Below are 18,804 nucleotides of genomic sequence, written 5' to 3' on the forward strand. Positions count from 1 at the left end.
ATGATCTCATGGTGTAAGATAGAAAATGATCAAACCATATTTATTGACCTACAAAACATTTATATTGTCTTTTTTTTTTGCATCATTTCTTTATCCTGCGCCATTTTGTATTAATACTAATCCTTGCATTTGGTATAGCATCTTATCAAATTGTTGAGATGTCTAAAATTATTTCACTGTGAATGAATTACTTAAATTCATTAAATGAATAATCTTTTTTTATTTGGGGGCATTGTTGGCCAGGACTCTCTGCTCTTATAGAATAGTTTATTAGATCTTCAATGTCCGCTTGAACAGGCAGATAGGACTTTGATTTAACATCTCATCGGAAGGACAATACCTACACCAATGCAATTCTTCCCCAGCACCACAATGAACTTAGTATATTATTATATGGAGTTTAAAATCCCTATTTGAGTTGTCCTTTCTTCCCCACATCCGCGCCACAACTGGCACCGCCTTCCATCACCTCCTGAACACCGCCAGACTACAGCACTACCTCACCCCTCACGCGGCTGAAACCCTGGTCCACGCCTTTATCACCTCAAGGCTGGACTATGGGAACTCTCTCCTCGCCGGCCTTCCCGCCACCTCCCTCCACACTGCAGGTCATTCAGAACTCTGCAGCTCGTGTACTGTCCCGCACCAGGCTTCGGGACCACATCACTCCCACCCTCGCTCGCCCCCACTGGCTCCCCATCCCCCAGAGGATCGAATTCAAGATCCTCACCCTCACCTACAAGGCCATTCACGACCTCGCTCCCTCCTACCTCTCCGACCTACTATCCCCCTACCTACCTGCCCATACCCTCCGTTCCTCTGGCTCCGGTCTGCTCCACATTCCCCGCTCCAACCGCCCTACCAGCGGTGGCCGGGCCTTCAGCCTCTCAGCCCCGAGGCTCTGGAACTCTATCCCCCAGTGCCTTCGCCGCTTCCTCCCTTTCCTCCTTCAAGGCCGGTCTCAAGACCTTTCTCTTCAACTGTGCCTTCAGCTCCCCTCTCGACTCTCTACCCACTCCTCGCTCCCTCCCTTCCCTCCCCTCACCCTGACCATTTCCCCCCTGCTCGGGTCCTGACCCAACTGTACAGCGCCTTGGGACGTCCTCCCAACGTGAAAGGAGCTCTATAAATGCAATCTTGTTGTTGTTGTTGTTGCCCTTCTGATGCAAAGGCAAGAGTGCTATCAACTGAACCAGGCTGACACTGTATTCTTCAATCTAGTTGCCTATTCCCATTCAGTACATTGAATTTAATGTGGAACTTCATTCTGCTTTTGTGCAGCTCTTTTCAGTTTTCGTGAGTTTTTGTTACCTATGCCAGTCTTTAATGCTGTTAAATAATATATTTTATATTTATCTTCATGGCTTGTCCTGCACTTGTTTCTGTGCAAAATGTGTTGCGATTTGCAAACTTTCTTCACTAATAGTTATATAACACAATGCTGATGAGCTTGTTACACATGCTGGAGCAAGTAATAATGTGTGGCTTGATGATGAGTCATACTGCATCAGTAAGATTTAAAAGCTCTTTATACATTGCAATTGCAATCATAAAAAAAGCTATAAATAAATGGATCAAATTTGGCTTATGGTGCTGATGACATAAAGGTAGCTGACTAGCTAAGGTTAATTCACTAGCAGTAAGGATAAGTCCCTTTCCCTCGTGTCATGTTGCCAACTGTCGGTTTGGAACTAGAAAGACCGATTTTAAGGCAACTGTACAGTGCACAGTCTGCAACAACTGCAGAAGCATTGACTGGACACCAAAAGTTCAGTTATTGCAGACCTCCCAATATTCCAAGCGGGACGCAATAAAAATAACTTACCTGGGAGTGTGTGTGCACATGTTCCAGCCACGCAAGATCAGTTTGTACCATTCTCATAGGGAAGGGAAGGGTTATTTTCCTGTGACAGGCCCCAGGATCAACACATTGCTTGTGACGGCAGCGGGAAAACAACAGAAGTATAATTTTAAGAAGTAGCAAAGAAATAGGGAAAAGGTACATGTGAGAAATTGAAAAATCATTAGATAGTGTTCAGTTTTTCATTGTCCGAACGACATGTTAAAAACATATAATATGATAATGAACCCAAGTGTCCGGTTTTAAGAAACTGTTGGCAACCCTACCCTTGTTCCCTCTTTATTTTCCTTTAAATCCCACCTTTGGATAAGGTTTTCATCTTCTCGCTAGCTCAGTGTCCAACCGTGCCACTGTACAGTGCTGCGAGACGCTATCCTGAGTGAAGGGGCTTTCTAAAAGTAAGTTGTTGTAGTTGTAATTTGTAAAATATAAGGTCCCATAATTAAGTATAAGTATCCTTATTGTCAAAGTGGCCTCACAATATTTCTATAATAGCAACTTCTTGCAACTCATAATCAAATGTTCTTGAATTACATTCCAATATGCTAATAGCCTTCTTGATAACAGCTTTCATTGTTTGCCTTTGCAGTAGGAATTCTTTCAGCCTACGGACACATTTTCTTCTTCCCTTACGTTTGATCTTATATTCATCTTCAGTAAAGTCCAGCTGACATTCCTTAGCCCATCCTCTTCAGTGTTGCAGAATGTAATAAATGTACTGTATCTTGTACTCTTCAACTGATCAATAATCCTTGCATTTGATATTCACATCGGGAAAACGTTTCAAAGCACTTCACAGGATTTACTGTAAAGTACAGTGACTGGGTATCTTGTATGCAGATTTTCTCTCATGAGCAAATTTTAGAATATTATGAGAATAATTTTCTCCATATCATTTTTGAATAGTATAAACAGCTGAGGACACAAAACAGTGCCTAGTGGAAGCTACTGGCCACTCACTGCCAGTTAGAGCTATTTCCATTTACCGCCAAGTTCTGATATCTATTCCTTCATCAGTTGTTAAGCCACTACGCCCCAACGTTTTGAAACCTTCTCCCCCAATCTTTCTGCCTTACCTCCTCCTTCCCCTCTTTTAGATCACAACTGAAAACCTTCCTCCACGACCGTGCTTACAGCAACCTCCTCCCTCCCCCTGCTCGGCATCAGGCTGTGAGATGCTGTCCCACATGAAGAGCACTATATAAATGCAAATCGTTGTTAATCCAATTAGCGAGTACTGTATGTCATTAATACAACAAATCCTTAGATTCTTTATGAACTCCATATAAAGAGCAGTTTTCTTTTAGCATGACAATAAAAGATTTATGAACGTTTGAAACGATAAATACAACATATGGATGAATACCAGGTAAAGTTAAGGAAATAAAAAAACATTGAACATCGAGAAAATGCTTTTTGCATTCGCGAGGTGGAGGAACTGTGGGATGGAGTTCCAGAGGGTGGGGGCGGAGGGGCTGAAGGCCCGCCCAGCAATGGTGTGGTGGGCAAGGCGGGGGACATGAAGCAGGCCGGAGCCCGCTGAGCGGGGGGAGAGGACAGTTTGGTAACAGTGGGCAGGGAGGAGCAAGACCGTGGAGGGCTTTGAAGATGAAAACTACTCGTCAACTTCTTACACAGAGCAAGCAAAAGCTATATTATATGGACTCCATCACCCACTCTATCTCCTGGGGAAACGTTCTGGATAAATATTCCCTGACGGCCCAGGGAAATTAAGTACAACTCCCATAAAATCCATCTGTCTTCAGTATTCAATCCTGATCTACTTCTCTCCAAGAGCAACATCTCCCCTTCATCCAAGGCCTCAGCAGCACAAAAACATTTTGTCCTTTGGAATATAATGTGGAATAAACCAAGGTCCTGTCTGCCTGTTCAGGTGGATGTTAAAGATCCCATGGCACTGTTCGAAAAGAGTTTCTCCCCACCTCCTGGCCAACAACCCCCCAAATAAAATCAATCACTCACTGCTTGGTTGTTTGTGGGATACTGCTGTGCACAATTGGCTGCTGCGTTTCACCCACAAAATACGCAGTCAATCCACTTTACAGTATATCCTGTGAAGCGCATTGAGACATCTTGAAGACGTGATAAGGCACTGTATCAAATGCAAGGATTATTATATTTAGTCATCTAAGTCTGCACTAGCCTGTAACTCCAACATTGCTGCCAAACGATTAATTTTAATTCATAAAAGTTGCCATTTTGTACCCAAACAACTTGTTGCTATAATGGGAAGACACTAGGCTGGGTATTCTGGAACAACGGGACCAAATGGGCTGAACAGCCATCTTCACCTGAACATTTCTTGTGATCTTGTAACTTTTGTATTACATTGGCTTATGTTGGCAAACTGAAAGACATGAGGAAGTACATTCTTCACAAAACAGAACAGAAATTCCAAATCAGTAACCATCAGGGCCTCAACAAAGTGATTAAGGAGCGCGGACCAATACATGTTAAGCTCACAATGTCCAGATGAAGAAGTCTCTTTGGGGGAGAACACTGAATTGTTGGGGGTGCCATCCTTCAAGATTTTTGCCAGGAAGAGTGGTTGAGGCGAGAACACCGATGCTTTAAAAAGCAGCTTTTTGCAGGTGATGGGAGGATGGTATGATTGGTATTCTGAAGGGATCAGATCAGATGATCTGAAAAGCTTTCTTCATCCAAACCATGTGATCTTGTAAACGTAGTCCAGCGTTGAGTTCCTGGCCTTGTTTATTACTGTACTGCCTCACACTATTTTGACATGAGCAACAATACAAACTCCCAGGTCTCAAAGATGACAAGAGGTACTTCCAGGTGTATATTCCTGAGGCAAGTATATCACCTCCAATTTTCTCTCCCCCAAAATTACTGACTTAATGCTGATTGAAACAACAACAACAACTTGCACTTATACAGGGCCCTTCCCGCCAGATGGCGTCTCAGAACGCTTACCAGCTTTTCTGTGGCACAGCATTTGAGGACTGATAATATGGCTGAGGAGCAATGCTCCTTGTGGTAGATGTTATGGGTTAGGCTGCCTTAAAGGAGCATTCCAATCCACAAAAATGTTAACTTCGTGGAAGTCAGTGGAGCCAAATTGTGTCAACTAATTTAAGAGGGAATCAGACAGCTATTTGAAAGGTAAATACGTCAAAGACTTGAGCGTTGGAGCACCAAGAATCCTTTATTTACTTCAAGGCAGGCCAACTACACCAAAGCAATCCATTCTGGTTTTACACATTCCTGTGGTCCTAAGAAAGGCTATTTGAAACATAATTTTGCAGCTTGTGGTTTTATTCAAATAAGAATGCTACATTCACGTGTGTTTGTGAAATTACACTGGATCTTTCCATTTGTGAGTTTATGGTTTCAACTGTGAAATATGTTGGATATTTGTTTGTGTACAAATTACCTCCATAAGAGCATGGTTCCTGAGCATTCTCTGTATAATACTCTCTCCCACAGGAAATGTTTCTGTTTAGCTTTGTGCCCATGGGAAAATTCCCATTAATAGTTAAAAGGCCAACAGTTGACAAAACAGTTGACTTGTTAATAAGAACATAAAATGCGAAGCATAAATCATAGAATGTTACAGCACAAAAAAGGCCAATCTGCCCACCTAGGCTGCATGGGGGTGTTTTTTCCCTCCCTCATACACCATTTACATATATTTACATTGAATGTACAGCATGGAGCCATGCCATTCAGCCCAACTAGTCCATACCAGTATTTATATTCCAAATAAATCTCCACTCATTCCTTACTCCCTCCCATACATTTCTATTCCCTTCTCCCTCATGTGTATATCTAGCTTCCTTTAAATGCATCTATGCTATCTGAATCAATCACGGCTTCAGGCAGCACGTTCCATATTCCCACTACTCTCTGTGTGAAGTAGTTCCTCCTAAATATTCTGTTAAATGCCTAGTCGCTATTTTATATTTGTGTCCCCTGGTTAATCTAATCCCATTCTCTTGTGTGCTTCTCATACCTTTGAACATTTTTCATTTATTGTCAGGTGAGGTGTTAAATCAAGGTCAATTTGCCTGGTTCAGGTGGATGTTAAAGATTCCTTAGCACTACTTGAAAAGAAAAGGGAGTTTCTCCTGCTGCCCTGGTCAACAATACCCCAAATAGAATTGATTTTTCACTTCATGGCTCTTTTGTGAGACATTGCTGTGCACAAATTGGCTGCTGCATTCGCAGTTGCTGCAAAATAGACAGTCAGTGCACTTTACAGTCAATCTTCTGAAGCATTTTAAGACATCATCCCAATGTGAAATATCAAATGCAGAGATTATTTATTATTGTTATTTAATCACCTATCTACTTCTCCTGACACATCTTGTGGCAGAAACATCCACATTCTAATCTATCCTCCCTGTTAATTCCTTTTGTGATTATCTTTAGTGGAGTCCTGGAGCTCAGTGGTTAGAGCACTCGCCTCACAAACAAGAGGCCTAGGTATGATTCCTAGGCAGGGTGGAAACATTGGCCAAGTTTCCTTACTCCATACACCTCTATGTATATATACTCTATGTATATATACTCTAGCAGTAAGTAGAAACCCGGTTGTTAGTCGATTGGCGAAACACTTTTCTGGGGATAATAATTCCTTCAAAAAAAAACAATAATAATAATTTGGTCATTCAATCCACGACCGTTTACGGGACATTGCTGTGCACAATTGGCTGCCGTGTTTTACATTCAATTTACTTTGCATTACATTATGAAATGTTGATTCATTCAAGCACATAGTTTTCTTTTAGGAAATAACATTATGGGATATAGTACACAGGTAAAACAACAAAGGGTTCTGACGAAGGGTCGTGGATCCAAAACTTTGACTCGCTTTCCTTTCTCAATAGATGCTGCCTGACCTGCTGAGTGTTCCCAGAGACTTCTGTTTTTGTTTATATACATAGGTAGTTTGGACATATGTGCATGCGACCGCCAGGAAGGTGGAAGGTGAACTAGATGGACCTTGGTCTTTTTTCGTGTAGTATTTCTTATGTTCTTATATACAGTCAATCCACTTTACAGTATATTCTGTGAAGCACTTTGAGACATCTAGAAGACGTGATAAGGCACTGTATCAAATGCAAGGATTCTTATTGTAAGATTCTGTAATTAATGTGTTAAATAATATCTCAAATTATATTTGCGCTGCTTATATATTTGAGGCATATGATCAATCTCACATGATGGGAGCTGGTTGTGACTAGCTTCGCAGAAGAAACAAAAGACTATTTATAAACAACAAACTGTTTTCAGCTCTTAGCAGTCATTTTCTCATGGAAAAATGGTCTGCAGCTGGGGAGAGAGCTGAGTTGTATGTTTTACAAAGGAACCATCTTGAAAAAGACAATAGATGAAAGGTCGCCTAACGAATTGTATAAATGGAGATCGATTCAGAAGAGAATCAGAAGAAAGAATTGAAGAAGGAGAGGGATCAATCGGACGTGCCATAATACCTGGATACTTTTGAGTGATTGAATTGAACATACAAGAATTCCTCGATAATTTTGGGTAATCGAACTGAGAAACATACAACAATACTTGGATACCTTTTGATGGATATATATATATATTTGGATTAAAAAAGAAACATTAAAATGGACATTAAATTGGACATTGCTCCTCTATCCCTTCTGCAGCATTTGGTTAGGTCAACTTAAATCGTTGTGAACTACACATGGATACGTAAGTATTATTTTGATGTATTCTTTTAATTACTTAAAACTATTACTAATCTGAATTAATAAACATCTATATTTTTGTACAACATTTGGGTCAGTCCTGACTTTATTGCTGGGTCACGAATTTAAATTAACCCTTACATTATCTTAGATTTATGCCCTCTGGTTACTGACTCACTGAACAATGGAAGTTATCTATTTACGATTTTAACCCATCACGGAGTCCATCCTTTCACAGTCCATGCAAAACCTAGCGTATCATGGACTTCAAACCCCTCAATCTATCCCCTGAGGGAAAGTTCTGCCAAAGCACTCTGAGACGCAAATGTGGAACACAACTACTCTGTTTACCTGGCAGTATGTAAGAACCCGATTGTAGCAGTAAGTAGGAACCCAGTTGTCGGTCGATTGGCGGATCGCTTTTCCATAGGGCAATAATCCCTTCAAAAAATAAATGAATAATAATAATTTGGTCACTTAATCCATGACTTTTGTGGGACACTGCTGTGCGCAATTGTCTCTGCCCCTACACTCTGGAACTCCATCCCACGGTCCCTTCGCCTCGCTTCCTCCCTTGCCTCTTTCAAGGCTGGTCTCAAGACCCTTCTCTTCGATCGTGCCTTTGGTCGCCCTCTCACCTCTCTGCTTCCCTCACCCCTACACTCCCCCTCCCCCATACTCAGACCCCGACACCTGACTGTTCAACGCTTTGGGACGTACTCCAACGTGAAAGGCGCTCTATAAAAGTAATTTTGTTGTTGTTGTTGTTGAGCTGTATGGGAAAAACCCTTGCCCCCAGTGACTGGCTTACCTCTCCAACTATTACCATTGAGCAAGGCTGGTTGGTCTGGGCTGTCATCAGCAGTTCCCTGGAACACTGCGGAATTGCCTGGCTCAGGAATTGAACCACTATCGTTCTGAGGCGCAGCCCTGAGTGAAGAGTGCTTTACAAATCCAAATTGTTGTTGAAGTTGTTGTTGGATCGAGACCACCACAGAGGGTTGACTCAATTCTGATATCCAAGCATGTCACCTTCGAGCCAGCGCAACTCCAAAAGGACCCCTCTTCGACCCCTCAAGGAGGATAGTCACCAGGTGGTCATCCGACATCTGAGAAGGGCAGGTTTGAGCCCTCACTAGGTGGATGGCAGGTACCAGCAACTCACTGCCAGCTTCCTGGTGGGCAGCACACCTCTGCATGAAATGTGTGAGAGCATTGCCACCAATTTCCTGCCCACAGCTCAGACAGACACACCAGCTGTTTCAGCCCTTAGAGACGAGAGACTTTCATTCCATCAGCCTGGGCTGAATTCCAATCAGGTCACAGATGTGTGAGTGCCACGTGGCAACCCACTGAACTGATAATGTTTTAATTAAACACAGCTAGTGAATTTAAAACCACAGAATTGCTTCGGGTTTGTTTTGAGCAATACTAATATCACTTGCATCTTGTAGTTTCATCCTCTTCTACTGTTGATGACATTAAAACAGAACCCATGATCTAGCGGAAGGTAAATCATTCTTATTAAATTCTTCAATTCCATAGAAAGCGATTAATTTCGGCCACTCAGTGAATCTAAACTCACATTGGACTCAATAATAAAGAAATGATTCTACGCAATCACTCTGCTTGGCCTGTTTTTGTGTTTTCAGATTATTGTGAGAACCAAGATTACATTGCAATAATGACCGAAAAAAAATTTCTGGGACATTTGTCAGGCCCACAGCAATAAGCGATTCCTCAGACCGAGACATAATTCAATCTCTTTTCCACTCAACTGTCTTGCAGAGTCTCAAAGGATTAATATGTTATTATGTTTTTAAACAGCTCTTTTATCTCCCTCCAGTTCTTTTTTTTGGGCTAAGCTATTCTGCCCTACCTTAGGTTTCTGACGTTGCACTTAATTTCCAAGCCAAGAAAACAGGTGACCCCTTCCCAAAGTATTAGAAATGGAAGTCTGTGAGAAAGCCTTCAGTCCATTGGATCTCATCCTACCAGGACACCCATCCTATCATCTTCACTTAACAGCATCAAACTCTTCCTTAAATGAGTCCAATTTCCTGGCCTCAGTTATCTTTGAGACGCTATCCTGTGTGGAGGGCGCTATATAAGTGAAAGTTGTTGCTGTTGGATAGATCTTTCAAAGAGCTGGCACAGGCACGATGGATCAAATGGCCTCTTTCTCTGCTGTAGGATTCTATGATTCTACGATCTTCCCTGGTAACTAGTTTAGGCTGCTGATTACCTTTTGTGTAAAATTGCCAATAAATCCTGCAGATAAAATTGATCATTCCCTTTATGGCTGTTTGCAGGACATTGTTGTGTACAAATTGCCTTGTGTGTTCAACTACAAAAATACAGTCACTACACTTTACAGTAACTTTGTGAAAAGTTTTGAAATGACCTCCCAACGTAAAAGGTGCTACAATAAATAGTGGAGAGAGGAAAGTTTGCTGTTGAATAGCTATAATGGAATGAATGTATTGTTTGACAGTAATCTGGACAGGTGATAAGATACGTGAATGCAGCAGTCAATTTGTGCACAGCAGTGCCCCAAGGTAATTAAGTGAGTGACCAATTTTGGCTGGGAGATTGTTGGCCAAGACACTGAGAGAAACTCATTTCTCTTTTCGAATAGAGTCATGGATGTTTTAGGTCCACCTGAACAGGCAAACGGGACCTCAGTTTAAGATCTTATCCGAAGGATGGAACCTCTGGCAATGCAGCACGCCCCCAGCACTGCTACTGAGCGTGCTACCAACTGAGTCAGGCTGACATAATAATAATAATAATTAGATAGCATAAAATTAGATAATAAATAACATCTAACTATACAGGCTGATCCCCAACACTAGAACTCCAAACAACTTTGAACTGTTCAGAGGTCAATCTCTTGTCACTTGTTAGAGCTTTAATAAGATTCAGTCTAAGAGTATTTGAATCCTCTTGTAGATGAGTTATGTTATTCCTCTTTGGTTCACATTTGTCATCATTGTCACAGTAGATTTGATAACTCACCAGGCAATGATAAATGTAGGAATAACACAGACTGTCTATAAGGCTGGAGCGCATTGGGGTACATTTATCAGCAAACCATTATCAGCATGGTTTGCTGATAAATGTTTTCTAATATACGGATAGTGCAAATCAGATCAGCATCAGTACTATCACAGTTACACGAAGAGCTGTTTACTTACTGTCAACATCCTGCTGTCAGCCAGCTCTTCAACCGTGTCAATAACCTTAAGCATGGCAGGCTGCAGTACCACACAAAGCAAAGTCCCACAAACAATCATGCAGTGAATGATCAATTTTATATAGGGATTGTTGGCCAGGACTTTTCATTTCCTTTTTGAAATAATGCCAAGGGACCCTTAATGTCCACCTAAACAGGCAGGTGGGATAATATCACTCTCACTTCTGGGCTGTGACTATTTGGAGGAGCAGACCAGGCACTGGGGTAAGAAATCATCCCATCAGCTCCTGTTAACCCAAAGCCCTAACAGGTTGGGTGGTCCTAACTGGACAAGCAGTGGAAAGCTTGTCAGACAGAACTCAATGTAGCTCCTCACCCCCATTCCTTGGCTCTTCATTCTAGACACAGACATGTCCATGTGCAGATGGTGAACATATGTGGAATTCTCAGTCTAATTTGGACACTCTTAAGCATGGTGGTGGGATTCCGCATGTGTCAGACACCTGGGTGATATATGAAAAAAAATTGCCTACCTGCATTTGAACATGTCCAAAAAAACAATAATAAATTGGTCATTTTCAATCTACGACTGTTTGTGGGACATTGCTGTGCGCAATTGGCTGCCGCGTTCGCCCACAAATATACAATCAATTCACTTTACAGTGTGTTCTGTGAAGTGCTTTGGGACGTCCTCCCGACGTGAAAAGCGCTATATCAAAGGCAAGGATTATTATTATTATTATAGAGAAATTAGCTCATTGGGTCTAAAAGATTTTATTCTTATTGTTTATTTAGATGGGCTTCATTTTGATTTATATATGCGTCATTCATCCTGGTTCTTTGCTCTGCCAAGGGTAGACACATGTTTGCCCGGACTCTATTGCTCTTTAAGCGCTCTGAGACGCCGTCCAGCATGGAGGGCGCTACACAAATCCAAGTTGTTGTTGTTATGTCCAAGGATCTGAAGAATAGCAGCTAATGGATCCTATACAAAGATCAAAAAACTAAATGAGATCAATATAAATGGGTCAACAATTAAATATTTATCCACAGTACCTTTGTTGGATCTTCAAGTTAGAATAAATTCGAACACTCTGTGGTAGACTACTTCATACAGAATTAATTGCTATCAATATCTCCGTTGTTGTAACATGTGACTACCAGGATGGTAGAATGCGAACAAGATGGACCTTGGTCTTTTTTCATCTAGCAATTCCTATGTTCCTGTGTAAAAACCTGCTACAAAGAACAGAAGGAAATAGCTTAGTTCAGTTGGTAGCGCTCTCACCTGAATCAGACGGCTGTAGGTTCAAGCTCGGGATAAGCTGCAATGTCGAAGGTGCCGTCATTCAGATGAGACATTAAACTGAGTTCCCGTCTGCTAGTCCAGAAGGATGTTAAAGGTCCCATAACCTATTTGAAAAGAGAATTCCCCTGATAAAATTGATCATTCACTGCATGACTGTTTGTGGGACTTCGCTTTGTGCAAATTGGCTGCCTCCCAAAAATATACAGTCACAAAACTGTACAATTATATCCTGTGAAGCATTTTGGGACATCTAGGTGACATGATAAGATGCTATATCAAATGAAAGGATTATTATTATTATTAGTCACTTAAAAACAGTGGAGGACTGCAGTTCTGTGGCACTGTAGCCTGTCATGCTTAAGGTTATTAATAATAATAATAATCCTTGTTTTTGATATAGCCCATTATCATGACTTCGAGACATCTCAAAGCTCTTCACAAAATATACTGTAAAGTGAATTGACTGTATACTTTTGGGGAGAAACAACATGAATTGACATGAATGAAGAGATGGTCTGTGTGCATTGACATCCACTGAAATTCCATAGAGCTTGCAGTGATGGGCAGAGCATTGCCAGGACACAAAAAGCTCAGAAGGAAGCAAACTGAGTGTAATGGCCTGTCTTGAATACTGAGTCCAAGTGAGAGAAGCTTTCGCCTTTCCAAAAGGCATTAGGGGATCAATATCTCACAATAATAAAAGCATAAATGATACCATGTCATCCAAACAAGCCGCAAGATGAAAAGTCGCTCTGTTGGCAGTATAAGAATGCAAGGATGGAGCGGACTACATGGGTCTGAGCAATAGATAACTGAAAGAGTCTTCAAATGTATGGAATTGGAATGATTCTCCAATCCCTGGTCAATTTACCAACCTTGACAGATGGTGCATCTTATTCTCCGCCGGTTCATAATTTGCTGACGACTTGAGACCACCCTAACTAGAGTCTTGCGTAAAATTGTAAATAAAATGCCTGCAGCATAGTTACTGATTTGCATTTGAAATACTTTTATATTTTGAATGAAAGCCAGGTCTTTTCATTAGCAAGCACATTCTCTGGAAGGTTACCATCTTTTGTATTTGATGTATTTTTATTACAGCATTCATTCCCCTTTCTTAACTTACATCCCTTGGTAATTTTTCTTGTGCTTAACGTGATGGTTATTGACACAAGGGAACGATTAGTGTGTCCACTTTGAGTGCCCTGTATCAGCACTGTCCACTCCCAGGTGAGGTGCAGAGTAAAGCTCCCTTCACTCTGCCCTAACAACAACAAAATTATATTTGTAAAGTGCCTTTCATGTCGGGAGGACAGTCGTGGATCAGGACCCAAGTAATACCCATTAACCCCAATACTAGGAGACCACCTCCTCTTTACAAGCGTGATATTTCCATTTTACATACCAACTACCCTCAATATCCATTTTTGGGGGGTCAGCCAGGTGCCCGACACATGCGGAAACCCATCATCCAAACCAAACTGAGAATTCCATCCATCCCACCTACACATGGAAATTTCAGAGGCAAATTGTTGGAATCTCTCTCTTTCCCTGGAGGGATGGATCCTGCTTACCTAATTCCCAAAAGTATTAGTTGGCAGGAGCCAAGGCTTGAGGACCCCAGAGTTTGTGTTGGGATACTCCTGGAGTCGAACCAACTAAAAACGCATAGCACTGCTCCTCCAGCCAGGACCACCCAATGTCCAGTTTAGCGTAATTTACTTCCAAATTGAGTGCAGTGTCATATTGCAATGTTGAACTGTGAACTGTCCAAAATAATTCCCTTTAAAACCAAATGTTCCCACGTCAGGACTTTGAACTCAAAATAGTCTACACTAATGTTCCAATTCAGGGCTTGGAGTGGGCTGCATTGGCGGAGTTGCCACCTTTCTGATGAGACATTAAGCCAAGGTTCTGTCTGTCCAGGTGGTTATTAAAGATCCCAAGGCACTATTCGATAAAGAGAAGGGAGTTACCCAATGATTTGGCCAACTAAAATCAGTCATTCTCTCCCTGATTGTTTGTGAAATGTTGCTCTGTGTGCAAATTGGCTGCCTCTGTCACTTACCCAATGCATAGTCTCTGCACTTTGGAATATGTCCTGTGAAGTACTTTGAGGCATCTTCCCAACTTGAAAGGCACCATATCAAATGTTAGCATTATTATATATTAGATCAGCTGTACGGCTCAAGGCCTGGGTAAGTGATCAGTTAATAGTAGGAGGTAATTTGTGCAATAATGCAACTTGGTAATCTTTTAAGAAATGATTGATTACATGTCTGCTTTTCCAATTTGTTTCCCTCTCAGACGCTCTGAGTTATTAGCTTCAATTTATTCATAAATCTTGTGTCGCATGCTCTAACTGGAGACAATCCGTCTCACATTAACTTCCAATATCCAAGCATAGATAAATATCACCCCCATCTTACCTCAGCTTCACTGGCTCCCCACACCTCAGCACAATGAATTCAAGATCCTTGTCTTTCCACGGCCTTGCCCCACTTTCCTTCTACAACCTCCTACAGCCTTACCAACCTGACCCCTGCCTCCACTCAGCAAACTGCGACCTGCTTCATGTCACGGACCAACCTGTGCCCTAATGACCAGTTTGCCCTATCATTGGTGGACAAGCTTTCAGACATTCCACTCTGTTGTAGACTAATCCATACAGAATTAATTTCTATCAACATCTGCGTTATTGTGGCATGTGACTACCAGGATGGTAGAAGGCAAACTAGATGGATCTTGGCCTTTTTTCGTCAAGCAACTCCTATGGTCCTATGTTCCTACATTCTGCCCTGCTCTATGAAACTCCATCCTGGAGTCCCTCTGCCTTGCCCCATCCCTTCCCACCTTAAGATCCATCTTTTCAACCACACTTTCTGGAGCGACAGTCTAGAACATGAATTCAAACTCCTGATGTGGATCTTGAATCTACAACCTTCTGACTGAGAGAAGCCAGTGTTATTAGCCACGTGTTTTATGTCACCTTCCCCCTTCCCCAAACCCTCCTTAGCTCCCTCTGCCCCAGCTCAAGTAACTGGTGCCCTGTGTAAAGCACATTGAGGCATCATCCTGATGTGAAAGACGGGATATAAATGTAAATTGTTATTGTTATTAGGACATGGTTGAACCAAAGTATTATTTGATACTAAATAAAGTTTGAGGCTGATATGGCCAAGCATATATCGTCCCTCAGACAACATTGGTTTTCACACACTTTCCTAACTGCTACGCTGTTCCAATGATTAGAAGAATCTTTCAAAATGACATTTCAATTCTCCGTTAATTTCCAACATTTAATTATTACCTGCCAGAAACAATGGGATCCTATTAATGCTGAAGATATCCTATGCGTTTCTAATCACTAAGAGTTTCTCAATCAAACAAACCTATCCTTCAAGTGTTTAGTTATCTTCCACGCTGCCCTTTAATCCTTCTGGAGCAATTTGTTCTCACAGACTTCCTTATCTTTGTGGAAATAAAACTTTTGTCTGCTGCAGCTGCAGGAATGTTCCCAATTTTATCTAATCAATGAATCAATAAGCTTTCCCGCAAAATACCCACTCAATCCACTTAACAATATATTCTGTGAAGTGCTTTGAGATGTCTCAATGATGTGATAAGGCGCTATATCAAATGCAAGGATTATTATTATTATTATGTTTAATAATCAATTTTACAATAACAATCATCTCACGGCAGCAATAGATTACTTTTGATCTGCTGATCACAGTGGCACTTGTGGATGCCAATTTCACCATATTTTTTAAGACACTATGCCTTAATGGTCTTTAATGAGGAGTCGTAGCGAACATTTGCATTGATTCTGCATCTATATCAAAAACTCAGGCCAGATTCTACTGCCAATCTGTTAATACATTAGTTGCTGTAACATATAAACCAGATTTACTAAACACTGTACCATTTTGTTTTTTGGGTTAGCTGGGTGTGGGACACATGCGGAAACCCAGCACCATTGCTTAAGAATATACAAACCAAGGTGAGAACTCCATGCATCCCACCTGCACATGGAAATCCCGGAGGTAGATTGTTGGAATGGAATGCGCACTGTCTTCCTGGAGGGTCGAATCCAGCTTACCTAATTCCGGAAAGTATTAGGTGTAGGTTGGCGAGAGCCAAGGTTTGCGGACCCCAGAGTGTGTGTTTAAACATTGTACCATGGATAGCATCACTCCCCAGATCCCTTCTTTTCAGGGATGGTAGGGTACCATTCCTCAGTCGTCACTTATCATCATTATCCACTGTGGAATAGCAGAACACAGCAGCCAATTTGCATAGGGCAATCTCCCACAAACAGCCATGAGGGGAATGACCGATTTTATTTGGAGGATTGATTGGCCAGGATGCCAGAAGAAAGTCCCTTCTCTCTTTGAATAGTGCCATGTGATCTTTAACAGACAACTGATTAGTTACAGAAGGGACCTTGATTTAATGTCTCATCTGAAGGACTTCACGTACAATAATAATAATCCTTGCACAATCCTTGCCTTATCACGTCTTTGAGACGTCTCAAAGCACTTCACAGAATAAACTGTAAAGTGAACTGACCGTATATTTTGTGGGAGAAGCAGGGCAGCCAATTGCGCACAGAGCATCTAACAAACAGTCTAGATTATGTGAGTTCAAGCTCCTGACATAATAATAATAATCCTTGCATTTGATATAGTACCTTATCATGTCTCCAAGAGGTCCCAAAGTGCTTCGCAAACATAACGCTTGAACCCACTACCTTCTGACTCAGATTTGAGAGTGCTACCAATTGAAGCAGGCTAACACACTTTTTTTTTCTTTTTGTTACATGTTTTTGTCATTCATATGTTCCCTGCCATCTTTTAGACATGTGTCGGCTTTTTTTACAATGATTGCTTTGGCCTTTTGTCGCTGTTGCATATGTTGTTTTCTTGCGCAAAACAGTATTTTTCAATTAAATGTATTATTGTTTACCAAAACACCATATTGTCAATAAAATGTGATCTCTTTTGTACCTCGTTTTGGTTTCAAGATCCTCACACTCGTCACAAAATCACCTCCCTACCTCTCTGACCTGCTTAGCCTCCAACTCCCCCAACCCGATGACTCCGCTCGACTGGCTCCGGCCTCCTGCATGTCCCTCGTAACCTCCATTTCACCATCGGTGCCCACGGTTTCAGCCACTACACCCCGAAACTCTGGAACACTCTTCCCTTATCCCTCCACCTTGCCTCATTCTTCTCCATTTTCAGATCGTGCCTGAAGACCTTCCTCTTTTTGCCTACGGTCACCTCCCCCTTCCCAAGCTTAAGCACTCTGGGATGGTAACCTGTGTGAGGGATGCTATATAAATGCAAGTTGTTGTTATAATAATAATAATAACATTTATTATTGTTGTGTTGTACTCCCGTCATACGCTCCAGTGCAATACTGGGTGAGTTACCTCATTATGTTCCAGTTCCATTTTTCAGACTTGTTTTTGGTCTGATATGTGCAGAAACTCAACAATATGCTTAATTGTATCCACTCCAGACATAGAGTTCCACGTATGTATGCCACATAAAAAATTCCCTCTGTCTAGAGGAGCATACCCATCGTACCTGATTCTGGAGAGTATTAGGTGCAGGTTGGCAAGAGCCAAGGCATGGGGATGAGATGTTAAACTGAGGTCTCATCTGCTTACCCTCATATAGTCTTTAAAAATCCCATTCAGCTCATGACTATTTGTAGGACTTTGTTGACACAAACGGTTGCCGTGTTTGGCTGCAAAAACAATCATTACACCTGCCAGTAATTATCTGTGAAGCGCTTTGAGCTGAAAGGGAACTAACAAAATTAAAACATATGTTCTTTCCTTTTCTCTCTCTCTCCCTCCCTTGACTGCCGGGGGTTCTAGCTTTTACAGGCTATAAGGCACAGTCATTTGCATAGGCTGGTTGATAGTTTATTTCTGTCTGTTAGGTCAGTCAATACTATACAAACAATTCTAGCTGAACAGCTGTAAATTGAGATGTAGTGGATTGGAATATTAGCCATAAATAGCTCAGCATGAAACACATGCAGTGTTGCCACAAAACTGTCTAAAATACCTTGACACCCAACCCTCCAAACCACCAGCCCTGACTCCAGTTTGAGATGGAGACTGGTTTATGCTATGTGATTCCTCCTTCAAGGCAATTGGATAGTGCAGTGAATTTGCATTTTCCATTATTCACCATAGGACTTGGGTTCAAATCCGGCTCAAACTGATGATAAACTTCGCTCGCTCTGTTGGCTGTAAGGATCCTGTGTGGAATGAGCTTGAACATACTAATGCCATTTACTTGTGTCCATGCACGCTACCCCGTGCGCTCTGGAACGCTACCTTGTGTGGGGGGCTCTATATAAATGCAAGTTGTTGTTGTGTGTGTATGTATGTGGACCACTACTGTATAGAACTGACATCAACAGAGAATAAGGATGGAATGAGGTAGGGAGGGGAATTCATGCTCTTACTTTAGCCATCGACTTGATGACCAATCAAAATAGTTTCTCATATTTACCCGATTAAATTGACACAATTTGATATTCTGAAAGAGCCTTTCAAAATATTACAATAATAACCAACAGCAACTTGCATTTATATTGCACATTTCAAGTCAGGAGGATGTTTTAAAGAATATAATAATAATAATAATCCTTGCATTTGATATAGCGCTTTTCACGTCTTCTAGACGTCTCAAAGCGCTTCAGAATATGCTGT

At 41.5% G+C, this 18,804-nt stretch overlaps 1 protein-coding gene across 1 annotated transcript in view; it reads left to right on the plus strand.

Moving 5' to 3' along the window:
- Positions 1–7,515: 7,515 nt before the first annotated feature.
- The window catches only part of plekhb1 (pleckstrin homology domain containing B1), a 55,367-nt gene continuing 44,078 nt past the window's right edge, over positions 7,516–18,804 (plus strand). Inside the window, exon 1 of the mRNA XM_007891187.2 lies at positions 7,516–7,567. The gene's annotated coding sequence lies outside the window, so the exon portion shown is untranslated. The remainder of the gene's footprint in view (positions 7,568–18,804) is intronic.

The sequence above is a fragment of the Callorhinchus milii genome, unplaced genomic scaffold (assembly GCF_018977255.1).
Source record: "Callorhinchus milii isolate IMCB2004 unplaced genomic scaffold, IMCB_Cmil_1.0 Scaffold4, whole genome shotgun sequence".
Classification (NCBI taxonomy): Eukaryota; Metazoa; Chordata; class Chondrichthyes; order Chimaeriformes; family Callorhinchidae; genus Callorhinchus; species Callorhinchus milii.